Here is a 9,900-nt window from a genome sequence, read left to right on the forward strand (position 1 = left end):
ATAATATTATGTATGGTGCAGTTTTTATATCGTGATTACATTAATAAAATAAACACAGCAGTTAAGGATGTTATTCTAGGTCACACTGCTAATATGTGAAGACAGTTCTTGAAATAAGATACTCCAGACATAAAACTTCCACTCAGGTTTGCAGAACCTGACTCCTGGGCGTTTGAGACATATTAGTGTGTGTCAAGAGTCCCCATGCCTTCAATGTCTACTCCCTAAAAGGGTGGGTGTCAAAATACCCTGAGATTTCATGATACCTGGGAATAATTACAAACTCCGGGAAAAGATGACATTATGAATACTAAATGAAGAGTGGTCTGAATTTCATGTGCTTGTAAAGATCTTAATGCTGCCATATAGGTGTGCAAATACAAACACAAAGATGTTGTCTTTCCATTCTGGCTTCTTGAGTATGTGACCGAATGGATCAATGATTTGCAGCTAGGCAAAAATATTCCTTAAAATTCAAGTCTGTTTCTGAAAATTTATACAAAAAGATACCGGCTCTCTTCTATACTCAGGGGGAAATTGAAATGTAAGGGAATTGTCTCCAATTCTAGGTCTCTGGCAGGTAAAGAAGATTCAGCTTTCCCATAAGTCAAGCATCTACTAAATACGGGAACCTGAGTTGCATGAGAGTAAGAGTGAAAGTCGCTCAGTCGTGTCTGACTCTCTGCAACCCCATGGGCTACACAGTCCGTGGAATTCTCCAGGCCAGAATACTGGAGTGGGTAGCCTTTCCATTCTCCAGTGGATCTTCCCGACCCAGGGATTGAACCCAGGACTCTCGCATTGCAGGCAGATTCTTTACCAGCTGAGCCACAAGGGAAGCCCAAGAATACTGGAGTGGGTATCCTCCAGAGAGTACCCTCCCTTCTGCAGCAGATCTTCCCAACCCGGAAATTGAACTGGGTTCTTCTGCATTGCAAGACGATCCTTTACCAATGGAGCTATGAGGGAAGGGGGCTGTGGGGCACAAAGCAACCTTAGTGACAACACCAGAAAAAGCACAGTAACACAGAAGAGATGGAAACTTTGTCTTCATTTTTCTCAGGTCTCAAATGCAGGTCTCAGTTTTACCTGCAGCATCTCGTTTTTTGGTTCCTGCAAATGATGCTCCACATCTGAGATGAGATCTCTCACCAACTGGCTCTGCTGGACCAGCTCATTCTCAGAATCAGCCCGATTACATAGACCAACCTCCTCCTCAGTCTTCAGATTTTGCCATTCCTTCAACTCCTCACTGTTCAGGATCTCTCTCAGGTTTTAAAAATCTGCCTGGATATTTTCTCTCTCATGTTGTATTTCATTCTTCAGGACTGAGAGAAAAAGGAGGAGGAAAGCAATGTTTGAGGAAAACTGACTTCCTGTTTTTTTTCTGTCACTTTTCAAAGGTTTCCCAGTAGCTCAGTTGGTAAAGAATCAGCCTACAATGCAGGAGACCCGGATTCGATTCCTGGGTCAGGAAGATCCCCTGGAGAAGGAAATGCCACCCTACTGGGGTCCAGCCCGGGTTAGATCCAGGGATTCCCTCAGGATGATGGCTTTGGCGATTTAAAGGGATAGCATCAGTGGAGAGAATCAGAGGCCTAATTATATTTGGTTTACTTGGGAAATCAATATACCCCCACGCTCCAATTACTTTAGCCTGAAGAAAGAGTAGAGACAAAAGGAAAGAAGAGGAGACGAGAAAGAACGACAGGGGGAGACCAAGCTTAGTGAGCAGGGTCCGTAGCTTTATTTTTAGCAGGGACTTTTATACCTCAAGTTGTACATAGAAGATAATGGGGGATGCAAAGTCATGTAAGGTCAGCAGACCTTAATCATTATCGCAAATACAAAGGCTTTGGGTGATTTACATCATCCTCTTGTCAGGAGACCTGCTAACATTTTTCTTTTGATAAGAATTAGTCCACCAGAAAAACTTATTTTCTCCAAAGGTGACTTTTCTTAGAGTTTAGTACCACTCCCCGAAAGCACTAAACAGAGTTGCATTCCTATAGGGCAAGAGTGTCGTGGGGGTAATTAAGGAAAGAATTTATTAGCTTAGGGGTCCAAGGTTATTATTAACATTAAAGCTTCTACTTATATTTCTTATATATCAACTATATTAATCAATACACTCCCAGGAACACAGTGGGTAAGAAATTTGGAAACTTGGCAGCAGGCATTAACTCAACAAAGAAATCTTCTATCAGTTCTATTTTAACAATTTTATAACTCCCTGAGAGGCTCTGCATTGTTAGAATAACTAAGTCTCCTTGTGCCTCATATGGTTGGGAGGCCGTAAACAATCATATGCATAGCTGTAGGAGTCCAGAAACCTGTTAGTCAGGTTAGAAAGCTTTCTGAGGGAAACACAATTGGAACGCACCTTATTATACCCTGGAGACTTATTAACTAGAACTTTAAGTTGCTTTTCTTACAGAGAAAAGTGGTTAGGGATAGCCCCTCTTGACTGTCAGAGGAGTTGGTGAAAGTCATGAAGCAGTAAAACAGACAGGCTCAGGTTTTGGGGTAGCTCAGGCAGGCCCAGAAGGGCACCCCTCGAGTTCTGGCTCGCCTTGCCCACCAGATCTCTCCCACATGACCTTGTCATGGGGTGGGGACTCCCGTGCTGGCTCCCGGCACCACCCCACTCCAGTATTCTCGCCTGGAGAATCCCACGGACAGATGAGCCGGGTCTCAAGAGTCAGACACGACTTAGCGACTAAACCACTACCACCATCACATTTCAAATTAATGGCCTCAAGTCTGCATTACCGAGGCTAACCCTCAGCCAAAATGGGATCCTCATGAGTATAGCTCGGCCATCACACATCTGTCCAGGTTACTCATGCCTCCCTGCATTACTCCTGAACCCCTCCCTCCTTCCTCTGCCAAAAAGTTGAACACTGAGGACAGAGCCATGAGCCATTGCCAGATGGATTCCAAGAAGAGTTAAAGGCTAATAAACATGGCAGGAATGGAATGTCAAATTCACCAGTTATCCTCACCAGAAAGTCCCTCTGTATGAATACCTCCCTTCCAATATCTGTATTCATTTGTGATATCAGCACCCACTCCTATCAGGGAAATGGTGAAGAAGAGGACTAGTCAAATGACTATCTGTCAGGGAACAAAGAAGTAGTCAGCTACTTGTGATCAACTCATGGTCTGCTCAGATATCTAACTCCTTCAGGAAGTGCCTCCTCCTACCTTCCGGGTATTAATCTCTCCTCTGATTTGAGCTTTCAGTTTCTCAGCTTCCTGCTGCTCCCTCCTTAGCCTCTTCAAAAATTCCTGGAGTTTCCACTGTGAATAAAGAATCACGTCAGAGTCAAGCTATGGTTTTCTCAACATCAATGTAGAAAATAAATGGTGGAGAAATGAAGATGTTTTCCAAAGAGAATAGACTTTACAGAACTGAGAACAGCAATTAGAATCCATGACTTTGGGGGAAAAAAATGAGGTAGGGTATGTGTTCTTTACAACTCAAGCAATAGAAGTCACCATACACTTGCCAAGAGAAGACCGGTGCTCTTTGTTCTAGGAGAAACCTGATCCTGTAGCAAGGAAACAATTTCTATCTCTTCCACCTAGTGTCCTAGTTACCCTCCTGTTGAAAGGGGTAATGTTCTCTTGAACATCAGATCTCCACCTATTAGCACAAGGTATATGAATGTCTACTTCTGGCTAAGTGTCTGTGTGTAGGGTTGAAGTGTCTAAGTGTTGGTCACTCTCAGACATGTCCGACTCTTTGCAACCCCATGGACTATAGCCTGCCAGGCTTGTCTGTCCATGGAATTATCCAGGCAAGAATACTGAAGAGGGTAGCCAATCCCTTCTCCAGAGGATCTTCCCAACACAGGGATGGAATCCAGTTTCCTGCATCTCAGGCAGATTCCTTACTGTCTGAGCCGTGTATAGGGTTATTACTCTATAATTGGAGGAATGCACTGAAATGTCCCTCAGACATCAGAAAGTGAGCATATGAAGAAAAGAGATCACAAGCCCCAGGTTCATGGTGAGCAGGTAATAAAAGTCCAGTGCAAAGTAGACATTTCCCCTCAAGTACCATTTCTGACTTGTCTTTCCTCCATTCTGGTCTCTTACCTGGTACTTCTGGGCAACCTCTTCCATGAGGAATGTGTGGTGACCATGGTGTTCCTGTGACCACTTGCAAAGCCAGCAAATGACCTTGCCATCCTCCTCACAGAAGAACAGGACTTTCTCTCCATGGCACAGATAGATTTCTCTCTTGCTCCTCCAGGTTCACCTTGACCTCCCTGAGCCACTCCACTATGCTGGCCAGGTGCCAATGAGGCCGCAGGTTCACAGGTTCATACTTGATTCTGAATACAGGGCACCTTCTCTCCCCTTCTAGGCCAATCACGGACTCCTTGTTGTTTGCAGTGTTGCAGGCTTGACAGAAGCTGTGGCCACAGTCAAGGCTCAAGGGTTCTGTCAGAAGCTCCAGGCAAATGGGGCAGGTGAACTTCTCCTGTAAGTTCACTGATTTTCCTGAAGCCATGGCAACTTGTCCCCTCCTCCTACCTGTCCTGAATTCTGAGGATTCTCTTGTTCACAGATCTTTGCATTGGGAAAGATAAAAGAGGCAGAGTAAAAAAAGGTAGAAATACATGATAATAATTGCTTATAAATTTAATACAGGCCAAGTGGAGGACCTAAAAGAAACTATAGAGAAACACGGGAAAGGGGAAACAAGGGAAACAAGGGACCTGACCAAAATGACATTTTGTCATAATTTTAAGCACTTTACTATCAGTTCTTGATTCATATCATATCAAATTCCATCCTTATCTGTGCAGTGATTCTTGCTATTTAAATTTTACCAAAGGAAAGTTGCCTTGATACTTTTTCTACTAAGATACTTGTATGATGCACCATCCATCCTGCTTTTTCTTTCCAGTGCCCAGGAAGCATTCTTAATATCAAAAGACTGAAACCACTTAAAGCCATTGGGCTTTTATATTCACTCTTCTCTCAGCACCAGATGCTGCCACTGACATCCATATGACTCTCTCTTATAGTTCAGTAAACTGTCTTCTGACAGTCTCTCATTATAAAGACCTGCTCTGTCTAAATTATTTACAGTGTAACCATGCCATCATTTGCTCTGCACTGACAATGATTTCCCATATCATCATGACCTAATATATGACAATGTGTTTGTATATAAGAACAAACGCTTCATCTGATGTGTAAATGGAGACAATGACTTACAAAGATCATGTGTATTCAATACACAGAATGAGGTTGAACTTAATATGTTAGGGGTCCTCCTTCAGAGACCTGTCTCCTATCCCACTGAGTGAAATGAAAGAAAAGAAACTTCACGGACCCAGTTAATACTCAGAGCAATCAGTGAACTCGGCTAGGTTTTGTCTATATAAATAGTGATTTCACCTTGGCCTAAAAAAATTCATTGAATTATACAAGTCTGATATTTAAAAGCATATAAACTTAGATGAAATGAATATCAGTCTTGAGAAAAAAATCTCAAAATATTAGTCCAGGTCATTAAACTAATTATCATTGATGAATTATGTGTTGGTAGTAGGGCTAATATCTGTATGAAGTAAGATGAGTATAAAAGGAGGACTTAAATCCAAGATGACAGAGGAATAGGTGGATGCGAAGCACATCTCTCTCCATGGATACATCAGGAATACACCTCCAGACACAGAAGATCTTGCAGAACACCAGCTAAGAATGGACAGGAATACCTGACCACCAGAAAAGAATATTTAAAACCATGCAAAACTCGATAGTACAAAGGAAGAAGTGTGAAAAAGAGGAGAGTAGGGCTGGATTTACCTCTGGAGGGTGAAGGAACTGAAGCAGGGGTCAGATCCACACACTGGGACAACTGTTTTGAGTAGAGGTGAAGCAGTTTGGGTTGAGGCTGTTGGAGAGTGAAGCAGCTGATCTGTGGCAGTCTGAATGGAATGATAATCACACAGACAACCCTTGCTGCAGACCTATATACTCCGGAGAGGGAACAAGTCCCCTAGGAAGTGCAGCAGTTGGGAGCTGGAACATAGAGATTGGAGAGCAATCCCAGGGCAAGGTTTGCTGTTGACTGCAGGGAGACAGCCCAAGTAGACTGGTGGGAGGAGATGCCATGGGAAATGTTTGTGAAGGAAAGCCAAGCCAACATGGAGTCAGGGTAATACTGCTGAGTCACACACAGGAGATAGAGCCATGCCCATAGCCGGTCTCTCCCCACACATCATCAATGGACAGCGGGGACCTGTCCAGAGAGAGACAAAGACAGAAAGACCCCAGAGAGAGTGGCCCTTTAAGTGCCTGATGCACCAAGCAGCAGAGAAGGACCCCAGTTAGGGTGGCCCTTTAAGTGCTTGATGTGCTGAGAAACAGAAAAGGCCTCCAAAGTGGGGGAGGGTGCTGTAAGTGCCTGAGGTACTAAGAAAGAGAGAAGGACCCCAACTGGAGCCGGGGGGAGTCCTGTAAATGCTTGAATAGGTCAAGCAGCAGAGAAGGCCTAGCCAAAGAGGCCCTCTAATTACCAGCTGCCAGAGGCTTCCCTGGTGGCTCAGACGGTAGTGTCTGCCTGCAATGTCGGAGATCTGGGTGCAATCCCTGGGTCAGGAAGATCCCCTGGAGAAGGAAATGCCAACCCACTGCAGTACTCTTGCCTGGAAAATCCCATGGATGGAGGAACCTGATAGGCTACGGTCCATGGGGTTGCAAAGAGCAGGACACGACTGAGCGACTTCTCTTAGAGGCTAGGAAAACACTCTAATAGGACTGTAGCTCTTGCAGCTGAGGCAGTTGGTGTCCCTGCGCACTTGATGCCACCAGAGTTCCCACAATCCAAGCAGCCATGTCGCCTCCATGCTCAATCCTCACCGGGGCAGAGCTGCCAGAAGCAAGTTGTGGGCCTCCCTGGTGGCTCAGAGAGTAAAAAATCTGCCTGTATTGCAGGAAACATGGGTTTGATCCCTGGTTCAGGAAGATCCCCTGGAGAAGGGAATGGCAACTCACTCCAGTATTCTTGCCTGGAGAACTCCGTGGAGAGAGGAACCCGGCAAAACCCTAATAGCACCATATTTTCTGCGACAGTTGCCACTGGCACCTCTATGTTTCCAGCATCTCCCTGGGTCCAAGCTCTTGTGCCACCCCCTCGAATGATCCCCACTTGGACAGAGCAGCCAGAGGCTAGGAAAAACCCTAAGGGCCCCTTATTCCCTGTTGTCCTTGCCACTGGTTCCTCTTAGTACCTGGGACTGCCAGGGCCCCTGTGATCCAAGCAGCTGCACTGCCTCCATACCAGGTCCTCCCTGGGGCAAACCCAAGTCCTCCAGAGCAGCCTCAGGAGCAATGCCCTATAGACCACTCACATGCAGAGGTGCAGATAAAACCACCATTGAAATCCAGGGGTAGTGTGGCTAAGGAAGAGAACCCAAAACCTTCCCACCAGTGGTACAAGCTGCAGATTAAATTCACGTAATCAACTAGGCAGACTTAGTGTCTATGGAATATATATAAGGACAATGAGAGGTTCTGAAAAAGAAAAGGCGCTAGCACAGGCCGATGCAGACATTAGAGACAAGAAAATGCAGGAGCAGGGCCAGATTAGAATCAGGTCTAGAGACTATCCCAGTATTGGAGGGCATCCTAGGGAGGTGAGGTGGACTATGACTCATAGCGAGGGAAAAGACGCTGCAGGTGATATCCAAGAAAAGCATTTATTATTCTTATATTTTAACTTGTTCTATCATTGTTTCTGGATTTTTTTCTCTTCTCCTTTTTTTCCCTCTGTTGCTATAGTTGTTGATTTTATTAATGCTAATAAATCTATGTACACATTGGAGAATTTTTGTTGTCGTTGTTAATCAGACTTCTTATTTCCTTTAAATATGTCTGCCTCTACAATGGCAACCCACTCCAGTACTCTTGCCTGGAAAATCCCATGGATGGAGGAGCTTGGTAGGCTGCAGTCCATGGGGTCGCCAAGAGTCGGACGCAACTGAGTGACTTCACTGTCACTTTTCACTTTCATGCATTGGAGAAGGAAATGGCAACCCACTCCAGTATTCTTGCCTGGAGAATCCCAGGGACGGGGGAGCCTGGTGGGCTGCTTGCTGTCTGTGGGGTCGCACAGAGTCGGACACGACTGAAGCCACTTAGCAGCAGCAGCAGCCTCTACATTGGCCTTTTGCTGTTGTGAAGGTTTTTCCTCCCATTTTTTTAATTTAAAAAATGTATTATTATTATTTTTCTACATATATTTTTTGTTTGCTTTTCTTATTTTCCTGTTGTAGTTATTCTTTAGTATATATTAATCTCCTTTGCTGCTAAGTCACTTCAGTTGTGTCCGACTCTGTGCCACCCCATAGACGGCAGCCCACCAGGCTCCCCTGTCCCTGGGATTCTCCAGGCAAGAGTACTGGAGTGGGTTGCCATTGCCTTCTTCATTAATCTCCTTTACCTACTTCTATTTAAGTTTTCTTTTCTTTCTTTCTTTCTTTTCTCTCTTTTTCTCACCATGTTTATTAGTCTGTTTTGCTTTCATTGCTTTATTCCCCAGCAGGCATATTGCTTAATTTTGTTTTCCAGATTATGTTTTGTTTTTAACTGGTTGATATCATTTTTGCTTTCCTTTGCTCACCAGATGAATCTCTGCTACTTTCTTCTTCTTTTTTTTTTTTGACCGTTTTGGTTTTGGTTATGTGTGTATGTCAGTGTACACATATAAAGTTCAAACAGGAAATTTATAGACCAAATTTTCTTCTTTTGTGATTGCAGTAAAACTGTTTCTGCTAAGTACGATAAAACCATAAAGTATGGATACTGTATGGAAAGAGTCTTTTTTTCCTAAATAGAACTGTAAAGTGAAATTGTGCTTTATTTCCAAGGTAGTCATCTACTATTATTTAATATAAATTCCTTGCAATGCTAGTAAAATTAAACCTGAAACAGTAAACTAACAAATTGTTTCTAAGACCCTATAGTAACTGGCCTGACAGAGGTGAACTGTATGAGCTCAGAAGACAAGGGTCTAAAACTGACTATGGCAGAGAGGGAACAAGGAATACATAGCAGAGATAATAATCTCCAAAGTCAGCCTTGATGAAGAAAGATTTAGTTAGAAAGGGGAAACTCCTGGTGAGGAAAGAGATTTGACTTGTGTCTGTATTTGAGTCACTGAGTCTGGAAGATCCCTTGCGAAGGGAATGGCAACACACTCTAGTATTCTTCCCTGAAGAATTCCATGGACAGAGGAGCCTGGTGGGCTACAGTCCATAGAATCGCAAAGAACTGGACTTGACTAAGTGACTGACACTTTCCAATTTCACATTCTGTGCCTGAGTACAGTGGGTACAGCTGGACATTCTATAAGGAGGAAGGGAAATAAATGTGGAGGCTGTTCTAACTTATTTCCATTTTGGGTCTAATGATGTGGATATAATAATACTTCTCTGACATCTTTTTATATCACGAACACCAATCAAGTAAGAAGATTTTAAAAGTGAAAGTTAGATGTCACTGTTACTAGAAGTTAGATGCTTCCAGATGTCACTTTTAGAAATTGTTTCCAGGTGCTCATCTTGCTCCTGATCTCTCAGCTGAGCTGGTTCTGAATGGCAAATCCAGCTCATAGAGAAGCTTGAGCAGGATAGGGATGCAAGAAAGTGCAGTAGTTCCATGTCTGGACCAGTGAATACCACAGAGGAGAGCCTGCCAGTTGTCACATCATCAGGCTCCTGAGCATGGACAAGCCTATGGAATGAGAATTTATTGATATAGTCATGCAGAAATACTACAGTGATACCCTGATAGAAATTAAAATAACAGGACTCAAGACCCCTTGGCCTTTGTTCTTGTTGATAGAAGGGATTTTCTACCTCTTGAAAAATCAGG

At 43.8% G+C, this 9,900-nt stretch overlaps 1 pseudogene; it reads right to left on the reverse strand.

Moving 5' to 3' along the window:
* Window positions 1–1,136: 1,136 nt before the first annotated feature.
* On the reverse strand, window positions 1,137–4,571 carry LOC129629058 (tripartite motif-containing protein 5-like; annotated as a pseudogene).
* Between the last annotated feature and the right edge of the window lie 5,329 nt (window positions 4,572–9,900).

This window comes from Bubalus kerabau, chromosome 15, assembly GCF_029407905.1.
Source record: "Bubalus kerabau isolate K-KA32 ecotype Philippines breed swamp buffalo chromosome 15, PCC_UOA_SB_1v2, whole genome shotgun sequence".
Classification (NCBI taxonomy): Eukaryota; Metazoa; Chordata; class Mammalia; order Artiodactyla; family Bovidae; genus Bubalus; species Bubalus kerabau.